This window comes from Miscanthus floridulus, chromosome 10, assembly GCF_019320115.1.
Source record: "Miscanthus floridulus cultivar M001 chromosome 10, ASM1932011v1, whole genome shotgun sequence".
NCBI classification, from domain to species: domain Eukaryota; kingdom Viridiplantae; phylum Streptophyta; class Magnoliopsida; order Poales; family Poaceae; genus Miscanthus; species Miscanthus floridulus.
In genome coordinates this window covers 34,256,243-34,274,736 of record NC_089589.1, presented here as the reverse complement: position 1 = coordinate 34,274,736, position 18,494 = coordinate 34,256,243, and the positions used below count along the sequence as shown (strand labels likewise).

The window sequence follows — 18,494 nt, the reverse complement described above, 5'->3', positions numbered from 1 at the left end:
ATATCTATGTTTCATCACCACCTCACTGGCCTCATTGCTGCTACAAGCTGTTAAACCTCATTTGTTTAATTAGTTCGCAAAGGCAAACCTATTAATAACACTAGTGTAATAATCAATTACAAAGTGAAAACTGTATGGCAATTATTACATAGTAAATGCACCAGTGAGATGGGGCAAGCCCCACGGACGGCTCTTTCATGACTTGCTCGATAAATTCCCTATCCAAGGGGGTCGGAAGGGGTTGCGAGGATTTAAATCCTTATCAAACCGAACAAGCCCTTAATGCGTCTCACATGGCAATTTTTTCGGACCAACACTTGGTGATAAATATAATCCAAAGGCGAGTTAATAATACCATCCCATTCATTTCTTTTGTTGCACCATATAATAAACTTTGATCTCGTTGCTTGTAGCGATCGATGACAACAACTTAACAACCATCAGATGTTGAGATGCATATATATATGCATGTGCGACTTTGATATCAGAATCCTAGTCTACTATTTGGTTAGTTATCAGGAGATAATAATATATATAATTGTTGGAATCTTCGTCGCAGGTAAGCATCCGCGGAGAGTATTCTCACTAAGACTTGGGAGGTGTGGACGGCGAAGTGCTACATAGGCCCATGTGGCACTGATGCAAAAAATAAAAAATAAAAAGAGAGAGAGAGATATACAAGATCCCATCTTGCTTTGCATTGATCCAGGTGGCATATATATATGGGTATGTCTGTGTCCGGCACCGTGGCGAGACTGGTGAGGCTGTAGTCTATTAGCCAGCTCACCGGCCGGTACCATGTGGTCTACAATATATGGTAGAGTTGACCATCTTTGGGTGTATGGTTGTTTGATTTGCATACATCTCTTGTGCAATCATATCATATCAGTGGCACTACTAGAGGGTGGTCTCAATGATATATCAATCACACATTATCATTTTGTCCTAGTGTGTTTTACCACGTAGCTAGATATTTAAAGTTACTCTTACAAATTAAAAACCTTATTATTTATTTTATGATGTTCATAAGATCTTTTAAATCTTTTTGTATTGTGTGTTTGGATAAATACTATCCTATTATGTGTTGGCATGTTAAGACACTGTTAAAATAATTATGTTCAGTTAGACCACCATATCTTAAAATCCTAGCTAACCCACTAAATCAACTGTTTGGGGTTACCCAGTTAGATAAAGAAGGTTTGTTTGCTCGCACCATCCACTTTCTAATTTCCCAGCTTTAATGATGGGATAGATGAAGACCACAAGATTGCTACCTGTTGATATTTATTTTGATCTATTTGTTAATATAATTTCCTTGTGCTTTAAGTAAATCATTCTTCAGTAGTGTTATCCTAAACACTAAATGGTAAACAGTCGGTCACTTGCTGTTAGCCATTATTCGGTCTAAACAACCACTTAAACGAGCAACATGGCTGGTTAAACGGGATAAATAGCCAATTAAACGGAAATGACGTACCAGTGTGTAGAGTTTAAGCAGTGTGTAAACATGCTAAATGACCATTTAGTCAGAATATTTTGATGGAAGTTATACCAAATCATGTGTAAGAAGAAGCTAAGGTAGATAGCAAAAGGTAACTGCATTCATGGTGTAAATAGGATTTTAATCCTCACATGCATGCATATAGGGCTAAATCATGTAGGATTATTCCCATCACTTCTTCCTCACAACCGACAAAACATATATCTATGTTTCATCACCACCTCACTGGCCTCATTGCTGCTACAAGCTGTTAAACCTCATTTGTTTAATTAGTTCGCAAAGGCAAACCTATTAATAACACTAGTGTAATAATCAATTACAAAGTGAAAACTGTATGGCAATTATTACATAGTAAATGCACCGGTGTGATGGGGCAAGCCCCACGGACGGCTCTTTCATGACTTGTTTGGTAAATTCCCTATCCAAGGGGGTCGGAAGGGGTTGCGAGGATTTAAATCCTTATCAAACCGAACAAGCCCTTAGCGTGTCTCACTTGGCAATTTTTTTGGACCAACACTTGGTGATAAATATAATCCAGAGGCGAGTTAATAATACCATCCCATTCATTTCTTTTGTTGCACCATATAATAAACTTTGATCTCGTTGCTTGTACCGATCGATGAGAACAACTTAACAACCATCAGATGTTGAGATGCATACATATATGCATGTGCGACTTTGATATCAGAATCCTAGTCTACTATTTGGTTAGTTATCAGGAGATAATAATATATATAATTGTTGGAATCTTCGTCGCAGGTAAGCATCCGCGGAGAGTATTCTCACTAAGACTTGGGAGGTGTGGATGGCGAAGTGCTACATAGGCCCATGTGGCACTGATGCAAAAATAAAAAATAAAAAATAAAGAGAGAGAGATATACAAGATCCCATCTTGCTTTGCATTGATCCAGCTGGCATATATATATGGGTATGTCTGTATCTGGCACCGTGGTGAGACTGGTGAGGCTGTAGTCTATTAGCCAGCTCACCGGCCGGTACCATGTGATCTACAATATATGGTATATTTATCTGCTCGAGCAAACACCCACTTCTGAAGCACGGGGAAGACACTGTGTATTTATATGTATCTGGGTTTCATCATCACCTTGTCACCGGCCTCATTGCTGCTGACACACAAGCTGTTAAACCTCATCCCATCTGCTGCATTATTGTTTGTTTGGATTGGAACCCGGATTGTCCGATTGAGTACATGGTAAAGTTCAGTCCTTCCTGTTGTTCGTGGTAAATACATATAATCTGTTGTTACTGTTGCTCTTGACTTGTGAATATAATGCATGAATGGTTTGTTTGCAGGAACCCCAAATGATCACGACAGCTTATGGCGGAGGACTAGGAGTAGGAGCAGAGCAAGTACTGCCTGCTGGTAAGTTGAACGCCTATGTCTCTCTCTCTCGCTCGCTCTTCCTTTCCCTCTCCTTTATTTGTGCATGCTTATGGAGCACAACGTTTTTGTTACCATCAGAGACAGTAGCAAGGATATCGGGTTACAGCACAGCAGCAGCTATGACGCCAACGGATGTCACTCTCCCAGTGTTAAGAACAATCACTAACAATTTCTCTCAGGAGCGAAAACTTGGTCAAGGCACATTTGGACAAGTCTACCTGGTACTGCATTTTACATTACACACAATTGCATTAATTAGGATATTAATATGGTTTTCGACATAATAATTTAACTAGCAAAATCTATGATAATATAATTTCTTGAACGAAAAAATGTATACATTTTTAAGCAATTTTCATAATGAATCTATAATATAGGAGTATATGTCAATCTTGTCAGTTTCTCAGATTCCATAGATATCCCTAAAAGTATTTAAACAACAATATAGTTTCTAATAGATACAGTTATATTTGATACAGGAGGTAGAAGTATATATAGTGAGCTATAGAAGACCTAGATCCATCATACATCAGCAGGACATCTATCTATCGAACCGTTGTTGTCTTCCTGTTGCTTCCACTTGAATCCTCCCTGGCCCGGCCCCCTCGCTCCTCATTGATCTCTCCACACTTTTATTCATCAGTAAGGGCTTGTTGGTATGCCTATGTATCCACTTCTATCCATGTGTATTGGGGTGAATTGATGTGGAATTTAGTTTAAATTCCACACGAACCCACCCGAACACATATGGATTGAGATGGATACATGGGCATCCAAACAAGGCCTAAATGGCTTTTATTGATCTCACAATAGCACTTTTTTTTGTTATGTTATATTTTAATTCCAATAGTTATGATTAGGGTTCGTTAGAAAAAACTCGTAACTTGTTCGCTCGGTTCGTGGCTGCCTCATCTCCGCTTCTCTCATTGTATATTCTTTTAAGAAGCCAAGCTCCAGTCTCAGCTCGTAAAACAACGACGACCAAAGCAGCCAGTTCATGAGCCAATAGCCAATAGCCCAAGCTATTAGACAATAACGGAGCACCTCCAGCACTTTGCCGCTAAGGGGACAAGCCCAACTTATTTCCTCTACTAGCCCTATCGAGGAGATGGGGCCTGCGTCGAGATATTAGACTCTCTCCTTCTCATCACTCTTGCGCCACTGCAATCTCAGTTGTAGGTTGTAGCACAGCCCAACTCCATCTCCCATGACAACTAAAGCACCAACGACAACGAGTGAAGGGGGTGCAAGGATGTGGCCGTCCATCAGAGAGGGCCAGGCCCTTTCCTTCTATTGCTAGGAGTCAACCCCACATTGTGTATGAGATCGTGGTTGGAGTACTCCCCAAAAACCTAATTGTCGCCCTTCACCTGAGCAGATGAACACAGAGGCGGAGTGTAAAGAGGCGGTTTCGAAGGCCTCTTCTGGAGTTGTAAAGAGACATATTCTTTTAAGAGTACTCCAGAGTTTCATAGTTTCCAGACATATTTTAACCGCCTCTTTACATGCCTTGTTGACTTCTTGTTATCCTTAGAACTGTTTACTTTAATTATCATAGTTTATAGAAATAGCCAGTATAGGTTTTCAACTACCGATAAATCTAGAAGGAGTTCACCAAGCCACTCAACCTTAGCAGTGGCAATATCTAATTCTATGAGTTCTGCTTCTATTGTTGACCTCGTTAAGATGGTCTGCTTTCAAAACTTCCATGAAACAACGCCACCTCCAAGTGAGAACACATATTCACTTGTGGCATAAATCTCATCAGCATCAGATATCCAATTTGCATCACAATAACCTTCTAGTAGCCTTGGGTACCCAGTATAGTGAATACCGTAGCTCATAGTCCCTTTTAGATAGCGCAATACCCTCTCAAGAGCAAGCCAATGATCACCTCCTGGATTAAAACAAAATAGCTGAGTTTGCTCACATCAAACAAGATGTTAGGCCTCGTTGCACTAGCTAAATATGTAGCACCCGGTTTTAAGAAGAAAACCAGATACACACCATATGTGAGCCCAGGAAGTCAAATCTCACATATAGCTACAAATAAGGGTAATATCAATAGACAATGCTCAATATACAACATACTTAGTATAAAGAATATAACCTTAGATAGCAACCAGTGGAAAGACAACTCCGATCTTCGGGTGAAGACTCCAATTTCACAGGGACAAATAACTGGTTGATCACAGGCCTAACGCCTCCAGACTAGCAATCTGGTACCCATCCAGGATTTTTATCCAAATAATTAAAAAAAATAAAGCAAGCGTAAGTACATGTCGTACTCAATAAATATAACACGGGGTTCATGAGGCTCAAAAGGCTGACACTGGTTAACCGTGATTAGCTTTTAATGAGTCACAATTTTAGCAATTGGGTGGCAACAAGTTTTTTCACAAGCCCATGTAAACATGAATAATGAATAGCATAAACAGTAATCATTAGTGAGTATCTTTATCATCAGTATCATCAGTGTTCATCATCTATTCTGTAAGGGTTCCAAGGCCGCTCGCCAACCTCTTGACCCACTACAAAGAAAGGTTGGCAGGGTTCACTATGAAGCCTTTCAAAGGTTCGTCTAACAAGTTAGGGCCACTAAGGTTTCCCCATCAATAAGCATGAACCCCCTCCGAGGAGTGACTAACAAAATACCAAGAAACCAAAGTGCACCCTCTTGGTAGGGCGAGATCATACCTGTCGAAGCCCCTCTTGCACCATAAAGGTAACCACTAACAAGTTAGAAAAGGTCCTCATACTGAGCTAAAGCCAGAGCCATGTAGCCCTCACAGCTGTACTGTAAGTCCCGGATGTTCGCTTATAGATAAGTCCTTAGGGAATGGAATCTACAACACCATAAAATAGACCAATGCTCTAGCTCCCTGGTTCCATGTTGCTAAAAAGCATATTTTGGCATTTATTGCATATACCATTAGTCAAGTTACAAGATCATGGTTGTAGTTGAGCACTAGCATCATACTACCCAATGCAATACCTCATAGGTAATAAGGAATCCAAGATATCAAATAGCTAGGGAAATTACTACGGTTGCCAAGGTAGACACATGCTTATGATTAGATTATTAAAGTGAATAGGACAGTAAGGAAGATCCCATGCTATACTTGCCTTAAACTTAGATCCTTCTTCTAGTCCAAACCCTTAATGAACTTCTTCTGGATTCACCACATATAGCTCACCAACTAGTCATGATCATAGAACACCACACAAGCATTCATGCAATCATAAAACTAAATTAGAACAGTACACCAGACAATAAAAGGCATGAAAACTAATCTACGCATTGCTATGAGCACACAGATGCGAAAAACACGCTAATTGGAGTTATAACGAAAAAGTTATGAATTAAACAAGATTTCCTTTAATAAAATAATAGATTAAATCTAACCTCAAATTTCAAAAGTTGAAAATATATTTAACAGTAGGATGAACATGTAAATTATGCAATTACGAATCTAACGTAACTTGAATGGATCAAATCAGAGTTAAAACAAAGATTTTATAGCTAAAACAAGATTAGTGGCAAAACTGTAAATAGATGAAAGCGTATTTTGGATCTAACCGAAGAAACTACGTTTTCAAAAGAAGAAAACGTATTTTGAATCTAACAGAGGGATTTTACACTTTCAGAAAGAGAAAACGTATTCTGAATCTACTAGAAAGAAACTACGCTTTCAGAATAGAAAAACGTATTCTGGAAGTTCGCCATGGACTGCGGGTTATATTACGTGAAACTACATGGGCTCTTTTGCAAATAAACCCAGTGAAGGGGTACGGGCGATCTTGGACCGTTGGATTGAATTTGTATGGCCCAGATTAGAAAGGAGGGGGAGAGAGAGTCACCGGCCGGAAAAGAAAACCGGCGCGGCGGAGCTCCATTACCGGCGGCGAGAAGCTCCCCGGAGCGCTTGGTTTGGGCCCTAGAGGCCACGGTTTGACAAGCCGAGAGCACAGGGAATAAGAGGAGAAGACGGCGAACTCACCTAGGGCCTTCTTGCGGTCGACGGCGGGTCTACGGCGTCGGGCAGCGCGGCGGCGATGGCGACGGCGATGGCAAGAGAAGGTGGAGAAAAATCTAATTTACTACATGAGGGATTTCTCAAACTAGGGGCTCCCTTACGGTAGTTTTGGTGTGCTTTCCCCAAGGGGTTGGTACATATTTATAGGGAGAAAAACTCCCTACATCTACATCAACTAGCAATATGGTACTAATTGATGTTGCACCCTCCACATTTACTAATGGATCTAAATAATCATTAAAGCCCATTAGTAAATAAATGCATGAGCCTTTAAGATTTATTAGCATTATTGTACATGGGCTTTGAGAGTTGGTTGGAAAATGAGATATATTATTTATTTTCGGAATTAATTAATTTCACGAATAAAATAAGTCTATAAAAGTCCAGAATTGATATTTAAGCCACAAAAAATACTCCGAGATCTCCAAAAATTTGGGGAAAATTGTCAGAGACACTTTGGAACAGGATGAACCCAAATAAAGTATTTAGAGCCCATGATAAGATAATTTGAAGCATCTAAAAATTAAATTATGCTCACAGACAAATAGGAACAAGTTATAGAAAAACCTGAAAAAATTCCCGAGAAGTTTGTAGAGATTGATTGACGGGCGAGGAACTGAAAGGAGTAATTTGCGTTACAAAGAAAAGATTTTAGAAAGCTCCCAATAAAAACTTGAGCTGAGAAACAAAGAATTTGATTGTAGAGAAAGATAAAGGCATGCCGAAGAATGAAAATCGACCTACTAACATATTTTAAAGACTTTGCTCACTCTCAACACACAAAGAAGCAACAAGCAAACATCACATCATCCAAATGCCCGTCAAAATTAGAAAACTTCAAAAATTCACATTTTTCCTATAACTAAATTTGCGCTAGCTCAAACTAAACTTGGTAAATTTTATCCAAATATTAAAATAATTCATTTTATTTAGTGTTTTCTATGCACAACCCAAAATCGGAAATTTTGGGGTGTGACAAAATACATAAGTAAGCCGATGATTTGTGAATATCCCAATTGACCCCATGCTAATCTTTGATTTTTCTTCAATAGCACATTTGGGTCATAAGGAGTTAGAGCAGGTTTGCAATCACTATAAGCGACTCAACACCTTTTCCACATATTGGATTGCACAAGTGTTAACCTACCATTTCCTTCTCTATGTAGCTTTATTTTAAGAATAATAGTAGCTTCTTCCAAATCTTTCATTTCAATGTTACTAGACAAAAAGTCTTTCACTTCCTTAATCACAGTAAGTTTGTTTCCAAAAATTAGTATATCATCAACATATAAGCACAAGATCATACCTTCTCCCCCACCGTACTGATAGTAAACGCATTTACCAGCTTAATTCACAACAAAATCGGCTAATGTCAAAGTTCTGTCGAACTTCTCATGCCACTGCTTAGGTGCTTGCTTTAGGCCATACAAATATTTCAATAGTTTACACACCTTTCCCTCTTAACCATTTGCTACAAATCCATAAGAGTGATCCATATAAATCTCTTCCTCAAACTCTCCATTCAAGAAACTTTCTTAATGTCCATTTGATGAGCAAGAAGACCATGTGAGGCTGCCAAACACTCTTATAGGCGTCAAATGAGCAACTGGTGAATAGTATCAAAATAATTTTTGCCTTCTTTCTGGGTATAACCTTGGCAACAAGCGTTGTCTTATACTTCTTAATAGTACCATCAAGCCTAAACTTTTTCTTGAACACCCATTTACATTCTATAGGTTTGCACCCGTAAGGACGATCAACATCCTCCCAAGTTCCATTAGACATAATAGAGTACATCTCACTCTAAACATCTTCCTTCCACAAGTCAGTGTTAAGAGATGAATATGCCTCTTCTATGGTTTTAGGAGTGTCATCCATGAGGTATATAATATAGTAATCACCAAAAGATTTTGCTGTCCTCTATCTCTTGCTCTTTCGAGTAACTATATTATTATCCTCCTCAAGATTTTCCACATGGGTTTCACATCAGTGTGTTTTATCGGTTCATGCAACTATGGAAAGTGATATAGATTCATGACTAGAAGTGCTAGGAGTATTTTTCATAGGAAATTCACTCTAAAAAATGGTGGCATCTCTAGATTCCATAATGGTACCAACATTCATATCAGGTATTCTAGAGTTTATTATTAAAACCCTATAACCCATGCTGTGTATAGCAGTTTTTGATCCAAGCTTTTGCTTTTTGTTAATTGGATCATTCACTTTTGCTAAACAACCACATGTTCGTAGGTCCAAAAAATTTAACCTCTTCTTCTCCCATTCCTTGAATGGTGTAATTTCTTTGTTCTTTGTGGTAACTCTATTCTGAATAGGACACGCTGTCAAAGATAGCCTCACCTGACCATTACTTAGTAAGTCACTTTGTTTCTAACATGGCATTAACCAACTCAGTTAGAGGGCGGTTCTTCCTGTCGGCAATCCCATTGGATTGTCGTGAGTATGCTGTGTCGTCTCATGAATAATACCATGCATGCTTCATGCAAAACTCAAAAAAATCTTTTTAGAATTATTCTCCCCCACGATCATACCATAACCGTTTACTTTTCTTCTCAAGTTGGTTTTCTACTTCACCCTTAAAGATCTTATATGCTTCATCGTTTGATTTTAACAGATACACATAGCAAAATCTTGTACAATCATCTTTGTATGTCATGAAATATCATTTGCCAGCTTTGGTCAACTTGCCATTAACTTCACACAGATTGGAATGGATTAGTTCTAATGGTGCCAAGTCCCTCACCGCTGCAGCCTTGTGAGTCTTGCAAGGTTGCTTCATTCCACACATACATGACACTTAGAACCTTTGACCAAATCAAATTTCGTGATTAAATTCATATATATCTACAAAGTGTGTCATAGAACCAAAATTTATATGACAAAGACATGAATGCCAAACATATGACTCAATATCATGGCTCACATGGTTCATAGAATTAAAACAAGCATTAGTAAAAGTTAAGTGGAACAAGCCTCTGCTCTCATAGCTTTTACCAATAAAAGTTCCATAATTAGGAAGTATACACTTATTTGACTCAAACACAAGTTTAAAACCACCTTGACATAGCAAAGAACCACTAATTAAATTCCTCCTTATTGAGAGGACATGCTGCACATTCTTCAATTGTATGGTCTTTCCCAAAGTAAGCTTCGATTAGGTCGACCATACCAACACCACGAACAGCTGCACACGCTCCATTCCCCATTAGCAAGGAGAAAGTTCGCCTGACCTAATAAGAAGAAAACAAGGAAATATCAACAAACACATGAATATTGGCACTTGTATCAACCCGCCATTTAGGTGAATGGCAAACCAAAAGAACATGAGTTACAGGATCCAATGTTCCTCCATCAGCCTCAACCATGTTTGCAGATTTCTTGTTAGGCTTCCACTTGCTCTCCTCTCACTCCCTAGCATAATGCTCGTGCTTTCCGCAAGTGAAGCAATTTCCTTTTTTCCTTCTTCTTCTTAAAAGGAGTCATGGTCTTTTATTTGAGTTCTTGCTTGATTTCTTCTTGTGGAAATTTTAAGGATTTTTAGCATCATATGGGCATAAAATATCCCTCAACAATTTTCTTATCGTGGGCATCCATTGATCTCGCCTTCTCTTCAATATCCAAAGAGCCAATGAGATCAGCAATGTTGAACTCCTATTTCTTATGTTTCAGAGAGGTAGCAAAGTTGGTCCAAGTCTTTAGCAGCTTAGCAGTGATGCATCTCGGCACAAACTTATCAGGCAGCACACAACCAAAATTCTCAAGCTCTTTTGCCAGTGTTTGTACCTCATGAGCTTGTTCGACTACAGAACACCAATCAACCATTCAGTAGTCATAAAACTGTTCTATGATATACAACTCACTACCAGCATTAGAATCTCTATATTTGGCCTCAAGTGCACCCCATATTTCTTTTCCACAAGGCTAAATCATGTTTGCATCAATTATGGTGTCCCCAAGCACGCTGATTATTGCCCCCTTGAATGTAGTGTCAGCCTCATGGATCACATGCTCCTCTTCAGGAGTATGCGGTCCTATTGACGTAGGTTCGTCAACAAAATAGCAATGCATAGCAGTCAACCATAAGATGCATTGATGACCCCACCTCTTCTAGTGTGTGCCCCCAAAAACATTCGGTTTCAGTCCATTAGCAAACCTAGCTACTGAAAAATGCCTATCAACTTTTTGGATTGTCAAAAAATTAGGCAAATTCAGTACCAATTTAATCCAGAAAAATATTAATAGCATGTTGGTGACATCGAAAGGGTGCGTGTGAGATCCAATCGCAAATGAGATAGCTAATATTATACTATTGTGGATTCGACCATAGAAAATATAAGAACACAACGAGTCATTGTAGTAGCATACCCAGCGGCACCAGAGCCTGTTATGCTAGTTGACAAAGTGCTTATTGTTTTAGTCGTCTTGATCAGTGCAGTGCAGAAGAGTTGTAGTGCCGAACACCACGGAAGTCACTGCCAAAAAGTAAGGAAGTTGTGGATCGATCGAATAGTCGTGTCGCACGTGGATGCTCCATAATCTAATTGCCGCCCTTCACCTGAGCAGATGAACACGGGGATAGTTTGGTTTCAAAGGCCTGCTCTCCGTATTCCTATGCATGTAGGAACCAGGACGGGGAGAACTCTAGTTGTAGCACAAACTATGTGAAGGAATATTTGCGCAAGAGTACAGACTGGATGCTAAGATGAGTATTTTATCTCGGCTAGTCTCGTAGAAGACCAGAAGTCTTCGGAAGCGGAACATATCAGACATCGTGGCTTTTCGATGCGGAAGATCAGAAGACAGAAGTGGAAGAGATCGACTCTCATGGATCAAACTCTCGTAGGTCCCTTCATCATGAGCAGTAACTTCCAAAACTTCTAAAACTCCTGTCATCAACTGGCTTAAGTGGCAAAACAAACCCGTGCCCCGCACCATGTCGTGACGGGTCGGCATGGCTATGGCCATGCCGCACCTTGCCTTAGCTAGGCTCGGCTGGGTGGCGATGGCGCACACGCGTGTGGCACGCCCTCATCCTCTCTCAACTTCTCAATATAGGCACATACAATCCACCCATATATATAGGCACATACAATCCACCCATATAAGTTGAGTCAACGTCCAGTCAAAATCCAGAATGGGACTAAAACTATAATGCACATAACATTTAATATCGGCCTTAGGATTTATTTGATTTAATTGAATTACAATAGTCCAAGCCAATTATTAAATCCATCAGTTAAAACATTTACTCATACCTGCCAGGCACAAAAGTATCAAATGATCAAGGTTAGTACACAACATACATATACTTAGAGTGTATCATCATATGACAAACAAATAAACAATCAACAGCAACTAGATAATAAAATTAACATTTCGGATAGATAGTCTTCTAGTACAGGTATTTATTACCCACGGGTAGGAGGGTATCGGTAGTATATACCCGCACGCACACCCACACCTGCCTACCCAATGGCGCGTAGAGGATTTCTCCCAATAACATACCCATGGGTATGTAAATTGTCCATACCCCCTTTCTTTATCGGCTAACATCCATTGGGTATTTGGGTATTTGGCAGTCTCCCAAATTTTTTTTGTGGTAGAGTTGTATGCTATTATGTTCAAAATCTGGGATGCAAATGAGTCATTTGGTTGGTCCGGTGGAGCACTCTAGGGACTGGCTAACTATGCATCCACATCCCTTAATTTTCTTTTTGGATTTGGAATAAGTTTTAATGGCTCTCAGCTTTGTTTGTTCCTGGGATGAAGTATTTTTTCTATTTTTTAGGATAGCTGTTCCTAGGTGCTTAACCCAACTGTTGATGCCATTTGATTCGAGTGAGGATTATTGCTACGGCTTGCGAGCTAAATGAGCCACCTTGAGCTTTCAGCTGAGCTAGACTTCAAGATCTCATTATCTTATAATGATCCAGACTAAGCCGAGTCAAGTCAAGCTGAGCTGGTTCGATATTCACCCCCAATCACCATATAACCATAGGTTTGAGAGAGAGAATGATGTTACACAAAATCCTACAATCAAGAATCTTTACACAAAGAATGCACTTTTGTCATATGATCTCTAAACACGGTTTCTTGCCCTATCACGGTCCTGCTCGGGGTTGGCTGGTTGGGGTGGCTAGGGCAGGGGAACGGAGGTGTGGGGCGGTGGCGTCAGGGTGCCGCGCCGGCTGCTGCTGGCGGCGTGGGGCGGCTAGGGTTGCAGCGCAGGGTGCTGGCGCGAGTGAGGGAGAGAGGCAGGGGAGAAGACCGAGGCTTAGAAGAGAGAGAAAGAGGGGGGTAGATAAGACCCGAAGCCCAATTCTTTGCTTAAGATTGAACGGTTACATCGCTCCTCTGTTTATTGTCCTCGGAGACTTGGCCGCTAAGCAATCTAGACTTGCATACTAAGAAAACTATAAGAAGAGTCTTTGCAGATTTGGACCGTTTTCTTTACAAGCAATATTATTTATTTCCTAATAAACCTTAATCTATTTTTTCTAAGAAGATCTCTATTTATTTTCCTACTCTCCTTATTTTCCTAATTCACCTAGAGTCGGGATAATGTGGAGGCGGTGGCGGACTGCCCTCCACAGCCGCACGCTACCCTCCTGCGTGTTAGGCACCCCCGGCGTTGGTCTAGGCTGAGTCCAGGCCTCCCGCCAGCCCACTGGACCCACTATGGTGGGCCTCATTTGGGCGCGTGACATCTCTCCCCCGTTCTCCGCACAACGCGTCCTCCCACTGTATTCCTGCTTGGTCGTTGATGTTGCTCGGGGAAGAAAGCTGCTTCAAATGTAGCTACCTTGATAATGAAGATGATGCGCCCCAACTCAATGAAGATGATGCGCCCCAACTCATTCTCCATGTGGAAGGTGACGAACTCGGGGTAGGGCTATAAGTTGTTGATGTGGTCGAAGATGAGGTGGTGTTGTGTCCCTGATCGACGGTGCTTGTGTGTCTCGATTAGCGTTGATGATGTGACGGCATCCTCCGGAGCTATGGTGTATGTTGATGTAGCCGTTCTTCGTGAAGAGGAGTGTCAAAGTTGTTGTAGTGTGGGAGCCTTTTGCGATGAAGTGCAAGGTTGTCATTCATCTAATGGCAAAGAGGAAGTCGAGCGAGTTCGGCCATGGTGGTGATGGTGCCTGCAAGTAGAAGTACATGTTGAAGCTGATGATGATTCCTTGGTCAAGTGACCAAGCTGATTTTGCGGTGCCGCTGATGCTGGTGATGCCGATGCAGCTTTCTGATGGTGGCATCTGTAGCTACTGAAGCGGCACTATGGCTCCCACCTGTGTTTCCTCTAGTTGTATGATGAGTCGTTGGAGCACCAGAGCTGTGAGGTATTGTAGAGAGTCGGTGTAGCTGTGGGGGTTGGTGTTGTCTGATGTTGGGCCAGACTCACTCTAGCGAACCGCCATTTTTCCTTGGATCTTGTTAACAGGACAGGGGTCGCCATCTCCCGTTAATAATATCTGCGTATGTGGGGTTATATTGTAGCTGGGAACCTGGGGTGTTTTGGAGCTGATGGTGTGTGGCTGCCATGTGTTGTGGCGTTCTTGTCATCGAGGCTTGTGCTGTACCGATGTTGAAGATTGTGTAGCTGCTCCTTCTCACGCAAATCTCCTTGTCGTCGAAGTTCCCTTGATTTGGCTTAAGTTTGTTTAACCATGAAGTGTCTGCCCAAGATATCTGTGTCGTGTAATCCCACCAAGAGGGCCTCAATTTTATGTTTGTCCATATCAATGCGAAGAGAGATGTTGGAACAAGCTAGCACCGGTGTTGATGAGGTCATTGTTGCGCGGTGTTGGTGGAGATGTGACACCATGTGTTGCTCCCGTGGCACTGGTAGGGGTGCGTGGCATGCTGATATCTGTCCAGATTAGCTGTATAGTCGGAGAGTGTTGATTGGAGTTTTGTATCTGTAGCCGGTTGCCTAGTTTTGCATAATCCGGCAGTCTCCTACCATTGCAGATTGACAGTGCTCACGGTAATGATCGTCCCACTTCTTTTTAATGCTGTTGAGGTTCGAGGTTTTCTTTGTGGATTGGATGGCCGGGTATGATCCTGGTGCTGCAGCCGTGGTCGAAGTGCTGGATAGCATGGTTGATGTTGGTGTTGTAGATGACCTTGGTGCGAGTATAGGTGCTGCAGAGATTCCACCCGAAGGCAGTTTTGGATCTACTATCGGTTGAGGAGACGATGAGCCTGGTGTTGTCGATGGCTGGGGCATGGGCACTTTGGGTGGCGCCTCCTCGGAGCTCCATATTGGCGATGAACAGCTTGTTTGTGACCTGCTCCATGATCTCTGGAATTCTTGACAATTTGGAGCGTTCCATCTGCTCCAAGAGGAAAGCACGCCCAGCTGTCTCCATGGCGCACTTGGTTCCCTCCTCAAGTTCCTTGGCAGCAATCTCCTGATCCCGCCTTGCCTTGGACGCGGTGGTGGTTGTGGCGTTGGCCTTGCTGATTTCCTCGTTCATCTCATCAATCTTGTTGACGTGCTTCTTGATTTTAGCGGCGAAGTCCTCCAATATATTCTTCACCTCGGGCGTGACAGTGGTGTTGGCCATCGGATCCATCAGGTCCACGGATACCAGGTGTCATGGTCCTGCTCGGGGTTGGCCAGTTGGAGCAGCTAGGACAGGGGAACGGCAGCGTGGGGCGGCAGTGGTATGGACTGCACAATATTATTTATTTCCTAATAAACCTTAATCTGTTTTTTCTAAGTAGATCTCTATTTATTTTTCTACTCTCCTTATTTTCCTAATTCGCCTAGAGTTCGGGATAATGCGGAGGCGGTGGCGGACCGTCCTCCCTGGCCGCGCGCACCCCCCTTGTGCGCTGGGCGCCTCCAGTGTCGGTCTGGTCTGAGTCCACGCCTCCTGCCGGCCCGCTGGATCCACTGTGGTGGGCCCCATTGGGGCATGTGACATGCCCCCTTATGAACTTCTATCTAGATATCTACTCCCAATATTCCAAATTATAGTTCACTTTAGCTTTGTCCTAAGAGCAATCTCAACTGTACCAAAAAACTATGGGATAGGTTCCATACTTACCATCTAAGCACTACACTTAGGCTAACCTCACTGGGGTTTTCAGTAGAGGTCTCATGCTTTTATTATGGTGCCACACCAGAAAAAATGGTCCGGTGGCATAAAAATTAATAGGAGAGAGAGAAGATGGGTTTGGTCCCCATGAAAACTAGTTGGCATTGTTTCCTGTTGAATGAAACTCCAACGAAATCTGCAGTGGAAGCTTAAAATTTCGTCCCCTTGTGTTTTGGTGCATCTCGTGCAGCTCAACATCGTCATTGTGCACCTTGCCTCTCATGTTTATCATGCGCTATATATAATATATTTTACATCTGAAGTAAATTCAACTAGTTGTATTGACATTTTTTATGCTAGTACTTAATTTAGAGAATATTGTAATTGGCTATATTGTTCATAAAAAAACTCGGCCGGTGGGAGAAAGACCGCCCAACAGTTTTTATACTAAGAAGTTCTCAGTACACCGACCAAGAAAATCTAAGAACATGTTATAACCTGGGCGGCGGCCAATGCCACAACCACCCGGGTGGGCTGCACCATTACCAAGGCCGGCGACCACTGCCTGGTTGGGCCACACCGTTACCACAGCCGGGGAGGCATAGGGAGGACATTTTTTTAATTTTCGGCAAATTGTGCCTTACAAATTATATTCTATATTGATGGTTTCTCCAAAATATTTTTTCAGCCAATCCACTGTCTTGTCTCTCCTATCATCTGCCTATCACATATATCTTTCTATATTGGTACTCGTGTAGGCAAGTTTCTTATATAGCAAACCTTTTATTCTCTCTCCTACTTAATCCAATGTCACATCACCATTTTGCCTACTTGGCACACTAATTAATGTCATATAAACCACCATAGTCATCCCCGCTAGAACTGCCATAAGTCAAATATATCTAATTTTAACCAAGCTTATAGAAAAATGCATCGATTTCTATAAATCAAGTCTGTTTCATTAAATCCTCCATGAAACATCCCTTGATAGTGCATTATCGAACCTATAGATGTTAATATATTTTTCTACAAATCTAATAAAATTTAAAAAAGGTTTGGCATAGGATAAAGCTAAAGTGAACTATCATATGGACCAAAGGGAATACGCAAAATTGGCTGCTGAACACTAAAAGTGAGGTTGCTTTGCCAGCAGACACCGAAAATAAATCAATTTGCTGGTGGACACTCTACTTTGTGCAAAATTTCCTGGAGGACACTGAATGCATTAAAATATCCATTTCAACCTTAAGAGGAGAGAGAACAGCGGTGAAATGACGATTGTGCCCCTTGCTTTTTCTTCTTCCCTCTCCCTTTCGCAGGCGTGCGCTGGAACCGAGCTGAGTCCTCGCCGGCGCCGAGGATGTCGCCGGCGACGTGGCCTCAGGCTTGCACATGGGAGCCGAAGCGGACGCTCTCCTCGTCTCCTCGCTGCTCTCTCCCTCTCCCCTTTCACTCGAGCCATTTCCCCTCCCTCTCTGACTGCGCTTAGGGAGAAGCACGCCGCCGCCAACACCACCTCCGCCGCCACCAAATTCGCCGTTGTTGCCGCACCATACTCCGATTCCACTCCCCCGCAGCAGCTCCATGACCTCCCCCCTCCCTCCCAACTAGCTGCATCACCCCTCTCCATAGGTAAAGGCAGGGTTGGACATTGCCACCGCCGCACCCGCCATTGATGCCGTCGAGCAGAGCTCGCGCGTGGCCGACGCATCCTTCTTTCTCATTTTGGTGTCACCCTAGGTCGCTGGAGCCCGCGCCAGTGGCCGGTGGCCAAGGCCTTCGCCGCCGGCAGTAGAATGCCGAGCACCGCAGCCATGAGCTCACCGCGGCATCGCCATGGATGCAACCACACTTCACGTCTGCCTTCCCAAGCCTGACTTCGAACCTTAGATCTCCACCTTGGTCACCTAGAGCTCATGTGTGCACACGGAGGCCACACCGAGCCGGAGGCAGCAAAGCCCGCCGCCATACCTAGTAGCCGAGCCGCTTTTCACGCCGTGGCCGCAGGTAAAGGCCTCCATTGGTACCACGACTTGTCTAGATGGGTGTGGGAGACCACGCAAGTCTGCGGTGCCATGCCCGCCACCGGCCAGGTTGCAGTGCCAAGCGCTGCGTGCAGGAAGGAGGAGGGAGGAAGAAGAAAAGGGCAGGGGCAGAATCATCATTTCACCGCTGTTCTCTCTCCTCTTAAGGTAGAAATTAATATTTTTATGCGTTTGATGTCCTCCAGCAAATTTTGCACAAAGTAGAGTGTCCACCAGTAAATCGATTTATTTTTAGTGTCCGCTGGCAAAGCAACCTCACTTTCAGTGTCCAACAACCAAATTTGCCAAGGGAATATCTAACTAAAGCCACCCATTCCCAAAAGGGATACCTAAACACTTGTGGAAGGGGGTGACTCATTCTCAGCAACAATGTTGTCACCTTCCTTGTAATCATGTTACCGTCTTCACCATCATGGTGCTCTAGCATGGGGTCTCCAA

The 18,494-nt window shown here is 42.5% G+C and overlaps 1 pseudogene; it reads left to right on the top strand.

The window, feature by feature from the left end:
• Positions 1 to 2,800: 2,800 nt before the first annotated feature.
• The window catches only part of LOC136484957 (receptor like protein kinase S.2-like), a 31,564-nt pseudogene continuing 15,870 nt past the window's right edge, over positions 2,801 to 18,494 (top strand).